Source organism: Tiliqua scincoides, chromosome 2, assembly GCF_035046505.1.
Source record: "Tiliqua scincoides isolate rTilSci1 chromosome 2, rTilSci1.hap2, whole genome shotgun sequence".
NCBI classification, from domain to species: domain Eukaryota; kingdom Metazoa; phylum Chordata; class Lepidosauria; order Squamata; family Scincidae; genus Tiliqua; species Tiliqua scincoides.
The window spans coordinates 78,299,026-78,308,801 of NC_089822.1; the positions used below are offsets into that span (position 1 = coordinate 78,299,026).

The 9,776-nt window shown below is 42.6% G+C and overlaps 1 pseudogene; it reads left to right on the top strand.

Moving 5' to 3' along the window:
• The first annotated feature begins 9,162 nt into the window (after window positions 1-9,162).
• Window positions 9,163-9,279, top strand: LOC136643502 (5S ribosomal RNA; annotated as a pseudogene).
• Window positions 9,280-9,776: the final 497 nt, after the last annotated feature.

Sequence of the window (9,776 nt, forward strand, 5' to 3'; positions counted from 1 at the left end):
ACAGCCTGTCTTCAATCAGTGCATTGGGATGGGAGAGGACAGAGAATTTGATTCTTATCCAGTGGGTCGCTGAGTTCTCATATTGAATAAGATTAAAACTTATTATATAATATTTATTATATATTCCCAAATGTTTAAAACAGAGATTCACGGTTTCCGTGGTTGTGCTTCGAACCCTTCAGCAGAATGTCTGTCCACTGAACACTTTTTGGGGTAAGATTTCACTAAATGTCAAAAATCTTTCATTTGGTGACACTGTAATGGTCCCATTTTTTTTAAAACCATATAAATAGAGAGAGCAATATATCTTCAAAATACAATACATTTGTACAGCATATGAACATTTTAACTGTATGAAAGGCATTTCAAGCATTCGGGGAAACCTCCCACAGTAAAACAAGCTCTTGTCTTTCATTAATACTACTGACCTGAGTATGAGTTGGAATTGGAGAGGAAGTTGCATTGTCCCTGCAGCTTCTCACTCCGCTCACCTGATGCTAGTTCATGTTTCATATTAATTAGAGAAGTAACTTCTCTGGCCTTATGCTCAGAAAAGTGCTTTCTACCCAGGTAGAAGATAACTTCAGTATTTGTGGAAAACGGTTTCTAGCTAGCACAACATAACATGCTCTTTTGAGGGTTCAAATTACTGGCAGCTGTGAATTTCTAAAATGCTAAAAGGAATACTTCCAAGAGTTTCCTTTCCTTATTAGTAGCATTAAGCGTAGTCACCATCTACCTAAGTTTCAGAATAGGGAGTAACACTGGAAATGCTGGTTTGTTGTAACATGTGAAGGGATATGCATATTTGTTTGATGTGTGATGGCCCACGTCTCTGCAATCCCCCATATCCATTAACATCGTTTGGATGCTTACCACTGGGAAATGTTTCTTCCTTTTACAGGATGCTATAAAGCATGCAAACTTCTAGGGTAAGCAGGCAGCCTGAATGCTTGAAGAGACTAGAACATTAACAGGAAACAGGATGTTAATAGCTGTTTGAGCTAGTCTCCTCAAGCATGCAGGCTGGCTATAGCCTGCCTGCATGACACACTATAAGCTTGCATGCTTATAGAGTCCTGTAAAAGTAAGAAACATTTTCCAGCGGTAAGCATTTAAATGATGTTAGCAGGCACAAGGAATGCAGGGGGATGGAAAACTGGATCTGTAGATACCAGATCTGCGCAGATACAGGGGGACGCCTGTATATTAAAGTTATATAAACACATTCAAATCTTAGTACATAAAAACACAGAGAAATTAACAATGCCCACAAGTATACCAGTAGTTTAGAACCATGGCAGCAAGCAATGGTATGAAATTTAAAAAGACTAGTGAAACAGCAAAGTCTGATGGCAGAAAATTGCCAGAAAGGGTGCAAGAGTCCTATTGGACCAGAGTTCTATAATCTGGGCCCACCCACAGAGAAGGGGCCAATACCAGCTCTCAGTGGCCCTGGGGGTTCATGTAAGTGGAGGTGGCCCCCAAGCCTTTAAAGGACTAAGAAATAGACAGGAAGTCAGTGAAATTGTTTCAGCCAGGGAGTTACATTCTCCCAGTATGCAGCTCTGATTAGCATTCCAGTCATAGTTTTTCTGAATGAGCTGCAGTTTCAGATCACTTTTCAAAAGACAGCCTCAGGTAGAGAACATTGCAATAATCCATATGAAACACTAAGGTATATGTAACTAAGGTTATGGATATTAGGAAACCTCTTGGGAAATCTAAGCATCGGAAATCAATTCTCCTTTGGCAGTGGGGCTGGTGATTGAAGTTTTCAGACTAGTCTGTTTGTCTGACCTATATTGACCTGTTTCTCTGCCAGTCCTGGAGAGCAAGAACTTCATCCCACAGACTACTTGGATGTCTAGTAGTACTGGCTTGCTTTAGGGGGAATTCCTGGGATATCCTTCTACAAACCAGATACAGTTGGAATTTCAGTTTATGTGATTTGCCTTGGTTGTTTTTCATGGGATTAGCTCTGGCCCATGGCTCTGGGGCTGAGTCCTGCCAGCATATCTCATACAGGAATAATGTGTTCATATGCAGAACATATTTCTTACCAGAAAGAGTTCTATAGCTGGAAAAAGTAGGTGTCAAATTGAAGTTGCCATGTGAAGCTAGGCCTCCTTGATGAACACCTTCTTTTAAATTGGTATCTTGATTGGACCACAGGTGTTAACCCATGGCCACCCCATCTGATTAATGCAACACTGAACTACCTGCATGTCTGGTGGAGATAGTCATTTCAGCATTCATCTTTCCAAAAAATGTTGGCTCCCATACAGTTCTTCTCCTAGGGATAAGACTCTTGTGCTTTCTTATTGCCTCCGTTGCCTTTTAAATGGGCCCAAAACAGCAAAGTTACCAGGGCCAAGCTTGAGTGGCAGTTACCCTCCAGAGGCTTTGATGTTGATGTGGGACTGTGACTGATTCATAAATGTATGCAGCACAACTGGTTATTCTTTATGCCTTGCAGTTGAATTTATGAGCTTCCTCAGTCACTTAATATTTGCTATGTTGGCATCTGCATAAGAGATGAGAACAAATAATGGCTCAATCCAAAGGGGATCTTGTATTGCCAGAACTATGCATTCTGGAAGCACAAGGTCCTTTACAGCTGTTGCAAAAAACATGCCACTCAGTGCAGCTGGGATAGTAGCCTAAGTGGCAAGTAACCTGAGAAAGAGCCCCGATACCATTAAGTCAGCACAGGGGGCAGACAAAAGGTGGGAATTGGCAGAAGGGGGTGGGGAGGAGGTCAGAGATGGGGCAGATCAAGGCCAGAAAGGGGGCAGTATCAGCGGCAGCAGAACCAAAAATATCCTATCCCCCTTCCCGGCCTCAGTCTGTCTTCTCTGGTCCACTCAGACTAGTGCCAACAGAGTAACTGGTTCAGGTCCAAGTAGACTGATTTGGGCAGCAGAGGCTCACCCCTGGACAAAGGAACAAATGTTCCTTTACGCAAAGGAGACTTCTGGGACCTGAAACTCTCCTGTGTGATACAGCACATGTTCTGGCGGCATGGCTGCATCATGCTGAGAAGTAGGATTGGGCTGCCCATGTGTATTAATTAGCATGTAATGTACTGTTGGCTTTTATATAAAAATAGGTATACGGTTTTTATATAGCAACTGGAGCACTGGATACTGTGAAAACCTTAATACGATGGATGGAGTTTAACTTTGTAGCCTATTTATTTAAATACAGGCAATTTTATATTGAGTAAAACCTACACTTAAACAAACCATTACATTTTCTAAACTCCTTAGTGTATTATTCACCCTATCTTTTACATGTTTTAAGCTCTTTGGCATTATAGGAGAAATCATCTGCTACACACTTGCCTTAAGCAAAAGCAGTTCATAAGCTTTGCCCTTAATCTCTTTCAGTTTCCTTCCAATTAGAAACAATATTTCCCCAATACTTTAATTAATACTTAAACATTAAAATATTAGGCATTACGGCAGAAATCATCTGTTATATGCTTGCATCCAGGAAAACCGGGTTCATAAGCTCTTGTCCTTAATCTTTCTTTCAATTTTCTTCCATTTAGAAAACAATCTTGTCCCAATACTCTAATTAATGCAAATGATATTCGTGATTAGTTAGTATTATGCTAATCTGGGCCCCGAATTTACCTAAATCTGCATGGTGTTGTCTGAGTACCAGATTGCTTTGGGTTTCTTAGTAAAATTACATTAGCCTGCCAGCTGTACAAAACAACATGATAGAGTAGAAATCCGAGCAAATAATCAAGATTACATTAGTTTTGTTTCTTAATGAACAACTGTTTGCATTAGGGATTACAGACAAATTATGGTTTTCCTCTCTGTACTGAGGCAGCCAGGCATCTGTTAAGAGGCTTCTTTTTTTTTTCCTTGACTGCCCTAAATAGATTGAAGAGGGCTATGGCAGTGAGAGGAGAGTCTAATATTTCATGTAATTGAATTTGTTCCATTACGAAGCAATCATCACTCTGAGGCCCACTGCTAAATCTTGAATTTCGCCCTTCAACTGTTTTGAGGAATGCAGAGGATATTGTAGGGAATATTTTAGGGAAGGAATCGGGCACTCTGCTTCTCCTCTTGTTACACAGGAACAGATTATGTACCTTAGATCTATACCTGTTGGCTGTTACACCTGTGCAGTCGCAAATTCCTGCCATTTGATGGAGATGAAATATCCCCAATAAAGATCTTTCGTGGTACATCCGACTTACACATAAAAGCCTTTCAAAAAAAGGAGCATACAGAAAGCAACACTGAACAAAATACAGCATAGACTCCTCTTCCAGGCGACTAAAAACTATGTGTGTTTTGCATATAATGAAGCCCTGGTGAGCTCGGTGAATACCAATATTAAAAGTCTTACAGTTTAACACCATTTCGCAAAATCAGAAGCAGGTTTTGGTTTTTGTCCCCAACCAGCCTGACTGAGTCCTGCCCTGGTTTGATGCTGAAGACCCGTAACATGCTTGCTATTATTTTCTGCTTGATTTAATTATTCTTCTTGTATACAGGTTTACTCATTCTTCCATGTGCTAATCTCATCTCCAGAACTCACACTGTGACAGCTCATTATTGCTGGTAAAATGTAGGACGCTGATAGGAAAAGAAAGCCCCCTCCTCCCCTGATACATTTGTCATTGTATAGCTAGACTATACAATGATTATAAGATGCAAGTAAAAAAGTTAATTGCAGCTCAGCCTGGGGAGTACAGAATAGCAAAAGGCTGATGAATTACACAGCACATGTTGAATGAAAGCAACAAGATGGAAAAGAAATATTTTAGACCACTTGTTTGTGTGTCAATGTCAGTATAGAAACACATCATTTTTTTTTCCTCAAACAGAAGTGTCAGGATTCACAGGTGCTGCAAAGAAAGAGGAGTCCCACCTGTTGAGGAATTTAGCATATTAACCTGCAAGACAAATGTTAGCATACAAAAGCAAACCACAGATCAGGCTAAATATGCTTTAGCCTTTTAAGTGACAAAATTCAGGGACGCCGTCATAGACTCTGATGGTATAATAAAAAGGAATTAATTTTAGAGTACATAGGTCATATACGACTAAATCCTCTGGTATTATTATTTTTATATTCAAATTCTTGTGGTTTGCTCTCTTCATGATGAGAGAATGATTTTTGCTATCTCAAAACAGTTAAATTTTCAAGATCAAATTTCTGTTCTCTTTCAATAACATGCTCATTTTTCTCTGTATTGGTGTAGTCCAAGAGCCCAGTCCTGAGCTCACCATGCCAGCTCACCACCAGTACACACTGGCCCTAGTGTGGCCCTAGTGCTGGTGCTCCGCCGGTGCTAGCCCAGCAGTAGCCGGCGCTAGGCTAGCACTAGACGAGTGCTGGAGCTCCGCCATTTGTTGGTTGCATGAACCGCCGAGCAGCAGACAGGTAGGTGGAGGCATGGGGGAGGTGGGGAGGAAGCATTATGGGGCAGGGGAGGGTGAGGAGAGGGTGGGGAGGAGGCATTCCTGGGGGAGGGAGCAGGGCGGGAGAGAGGTGGGACTGGTGGAGCTTTGCTCACTGGATCCAGAGCCTCTGTGACTGGTTGGCTGCCCAACATGAAAGCTCTTCGTTCTACGCCGATGTAGTCGGGTCGACGTAGAATTGAGTAGCCCCATTGTGGGGCAAGTCGCTTTACCCGGGGGAAGGGGACGAAAGTTCCCTTCTCCAGGAGGAGATGCTGGAGCATGCTGGATGCGGCGGCAGCCATTTTCGGCACCACTGCAGCCCTGTGCACAAGGCAGCTCAGGATTAGGCTGTGAGTCTCAGTCTACATGCTTTGCTGCCATGCCTGCATACCTTATGTTCTTTCCTCTAACACAGCTTAATTCTCACACTTTCAGTTTTACATTCAAGCAAAAGCTCCAGTACAGGTAAGTCTTGAAGTCAATGACTATTTGAATACTGAATTCAACAGAATCCAGCAGTGCAATCCTATGCATATCTAGTTGGAATAAATATGCGGGCCTCTGCGGACCTCAGAATGACAGAAAATAGAGAAAAAACACTTTGCCCCACTGGATCCTGAACTCCGTGTCAGGCCAGAAGACCCAATACGGAGCCTCTCAAATCTGTGCCAGCAAAATAGCTGGCGCATACTTGAGAAGCCCCATTGTGGGACTTGGTGCTTTCCCTGGGGGGAAAAAGTCCCCTTCCCCCAAAGAGACTCCTGGTGGGTTCCTGGCCCCTGCCGCCAGGGCTTATGAGAGGAATTTTATCAGGGGGTACAAAGTTTCTTCTGGGCTCCTTCCCAAAGGGGGAGGAGTGCAATGGAGGCAGCAAAATGGGGGGGGGGGCAAAATAGGGCAGGGAGAGGGTGCTGACAGCCACAATAGTCTTTGAAGCCGAGGTCTACTAGGCTTCTTGATGGAGATCCCAGGTCTACCTGACATGCAGCACTGGCAGCTAGATAAAGTAATATGGAAAGCCAAACACACTCTGCTCTAAAATCTTTGAAATATAGAAAATCAATTTCAGAAAATTATTATATTTAGGCTTACACTAGAATGGACCAAAATGAACTTCTGCAGCAGCTTTAGCTCCACAGCTGTGCCCCTGAACTCCTATACACTCCTTCATGGTTATGGGATCGACAAGCCAAAGAGCTACTGTAGCAGGCCAGGTTCCTCCCAGATTAACACTGTGTTAAGGAGGGTCATGGATGCTTTCCTGGACCTGAAGTGTATGGCTTGTGGCAGCAGTTAACACTGCATGCACGTGGTTGTGCCCTAGCATCCCGTGTTGGCAGCGAGTTCAGATGAGATCCCAGGAATTTTCTGGGCCCCCTTCTTTGGCTCCTGGGCCCCCTTTCTGACCTTGGGCCCGGGTACAAATTACCCCCTTTACCCCCCTCTCCTAGGCCCTGCCCGCTGGATACAGCAGTAACCGCTTTGGCTCCACTGCTCTAGCGGGCACTGGAAAGCGCAGAATTGGGTGAGTTTAGTGGCATTTACTCCCATGTAAGCATGCACAGGATTGTAGCCTAACTCAGCTGTCCCAAATGCTGTCTCCTAGATGCGTCACTGCTTTGAAAATACATGTTTAAAAGTAAATAACTTTTAAATTGTTTTCCCCATATACTGAATGTTTCCATCTCTGTACAGCATTCCTCTCTGATGTTTGTATTGTATTTAAAAAGTATTGTACAAAACACCTCAGTAGATATAAGTGTATGTTATTTAAAATGCCAAAACTGGAACAGAAAGGAGAGGATGTTAAAAAAAATTTAGGGCCCAATCCTATCTGACTTTCCAACGCTGATGCAGCTAGGCCAACAGGGCATGGGCTACATACTGAGGCAGGGCATCAGTCATGGAGGCCTCCACAATGTTTGTTCCCTTACCCTGGGGCCACATTGCAGCTGCATTAGTGCTGGATTAACTGCCCAGCCCACAGTCTTACACATTTAATCCATGTTGCTTATATGCAAGGTTGGGCAGAAATGGCTTAAAGGCAAATGCATCACAAACAATCACCATTCCTGTACCACTGCATGTAGCAATAAAGTACCAACTATAAAAGACTTCGTAACCCATTTGTGAAGATACAGTAATAATGATAACACACTACTAATACATTGCTTTGTTCACAAGCCAGCCAGCATAAAACTTATAGCTCACAGCTATATAATCGACTCTGAAGATCAATGGTTTAAATGAACTCCAGTTTGGCTCCTATTCACTAAAAACTAACACATGCCATCACCACTCACATATACACCCTTTAACATGCATCATTTAATTGACCATATTAAGTTAATATATAAACCTGTAGTTTTTTTTAAAACATGCTCGATATAAGCATTTTACTACATCTGAAGAGCATTAATTTTTTAAGCCATTCGTTTGCAATAATAAATCATAGCCCAGCATAGTAATTAGTACCACGACTAAAAATGTCTAGATGTGAATTTTCCAGTGGATTATTTATAACGCCAAGTAAGTTGGAGAGCAGAGTCCTAGCTAAAAAAGCTTCCCTGCTATTGTGTCATCACAGGAACTTCCAAATGTGAATCTCTCCTGTTTTCCACGCTGAGCTATCTTACGGGGTTTTTTTTGCAGGAAAAGAAAATGGAGCACTAGCCATGTTTCCACCTGAAAGGATATTGGTAGCCTTGTCTGAAAGAAGAGGAAAAGAGTACTTCTAGTACTACCTCCCTAGAGCTTTCACGAGAAGGACAGAATGGGTATTTAAAAGAATAATGAAAGCTGTGTGGAACTCCTTGCCCTTGGAAGTGTTTTGCCCCCTCACTACTGTTTTTCAGCTGCTCAACCAAACCTTTTCTTTGTCAACAGGTGTCTTATAGTTACTGTTTTAATTGGTTAAGCTGATTGGCTGATTATGATTCTCATGTGTCCCTCTTTTGCTCTTGCTACCTATTTTGTTTTGATTTTATCATTTACGGTTTTGTTCATTGTGTTATTGATTTTATGGATCCTTGTTAAAATGCTTTGCATTAGTTGAGTTGCCCTGGGGGATCCCTTAGGGAAGCCAGAAACAGGATATAAATATCTAAATAAATATATAAGGAGGCTTTCATTCCTTCCAGTGGAAATGAATATTAGCCTTGTCAGAAAACAAGAAGTATGGTGGAGGCAGAAGAAGAACCTTCAAACTTTTAACCCAGCTCTGCCTGAAATTGCTGTAGTGTAACAGCATCATCATCATCATCATCATCATCATCATCATATAGATAAAAGACTGAAGTGTAACTTGTTTTTCATACACACTTACATGAAATATTTTGACAGTGTGAATCAGCCCTAAGATGAATATTTACAGTTCATGAGTTGGGGGGGAAGCATTCCATCAACCCAGTTGTTCCCAAACTTGTTCGACCAGCAGCTCCCTTGACCTACTGCGACATTGGCCATAGCTCCCCAATGGGGCTACAATCCTATATGGGCAGTGAGCTTTTCACAAAGATTCCATTGCTCTCCTGGCTGGTTCCCACGGCTCCCAAGGGAGCCACAGCTTACAGTTTGGGAACCATGGCATTAACCTGTCTAACCTCTAGGATCCAGGAATTTGTGGCTGGGATCTACAGAGCTACTTAATTCAGACCCAAATACCTCTGACTTTTTTCCTTTAAACATGCCCCCATACTACATCAGAAACACTTTTGAAACTCCCATATGCAACAACTGTTACCCTGCACATGCCCGATCTCGTCTGATCTCAGAAGCTAAGCAGGGTCAGGCCTGGTTAGTACTTGGATGGGAGACCTCTTGGGAATACCGGGTGCTGTAGGCTTATACCATAGTCTTTCAAGACTGAAGGTTGCCAAAAGAAGTTTGCCATATGACACACAGAACAGAGGTAAATTGCAATCAAAAGCCTCCTTGGGTGTGCAGAACCAGTCAGTTCCTTCACATTGATTCCAGTCAGAGTGAGAAACAAGTCTAAATGCATTCCTGAATCCCTTCATGTTGTAGATGGCATTTGTGCCATCTCCCAAGCTGCACCCATCTGTGCACCCACCACAAACCTTGAATACTTTTGTGTAATATGCACCAGCACAGGTTACTGACAGTCCAATAAAATCTATCAACGGTTCAACCTTTGGAACGTAGAGCAAGTCAAATGCCTCCTGTCAATGACTGAGTAGGAAAACAGTCGGAGTAGTATGAAGAAGGGTCAATGCAAGTCAGAATGTAGACACAAAGAGCACTGTTGTTCAGAGAACCTGTAGCGTGCAATGTATATTCTCTGTGCGTAGGTAACCTCAGTCTGCCAGCCGGGCCTGTTGA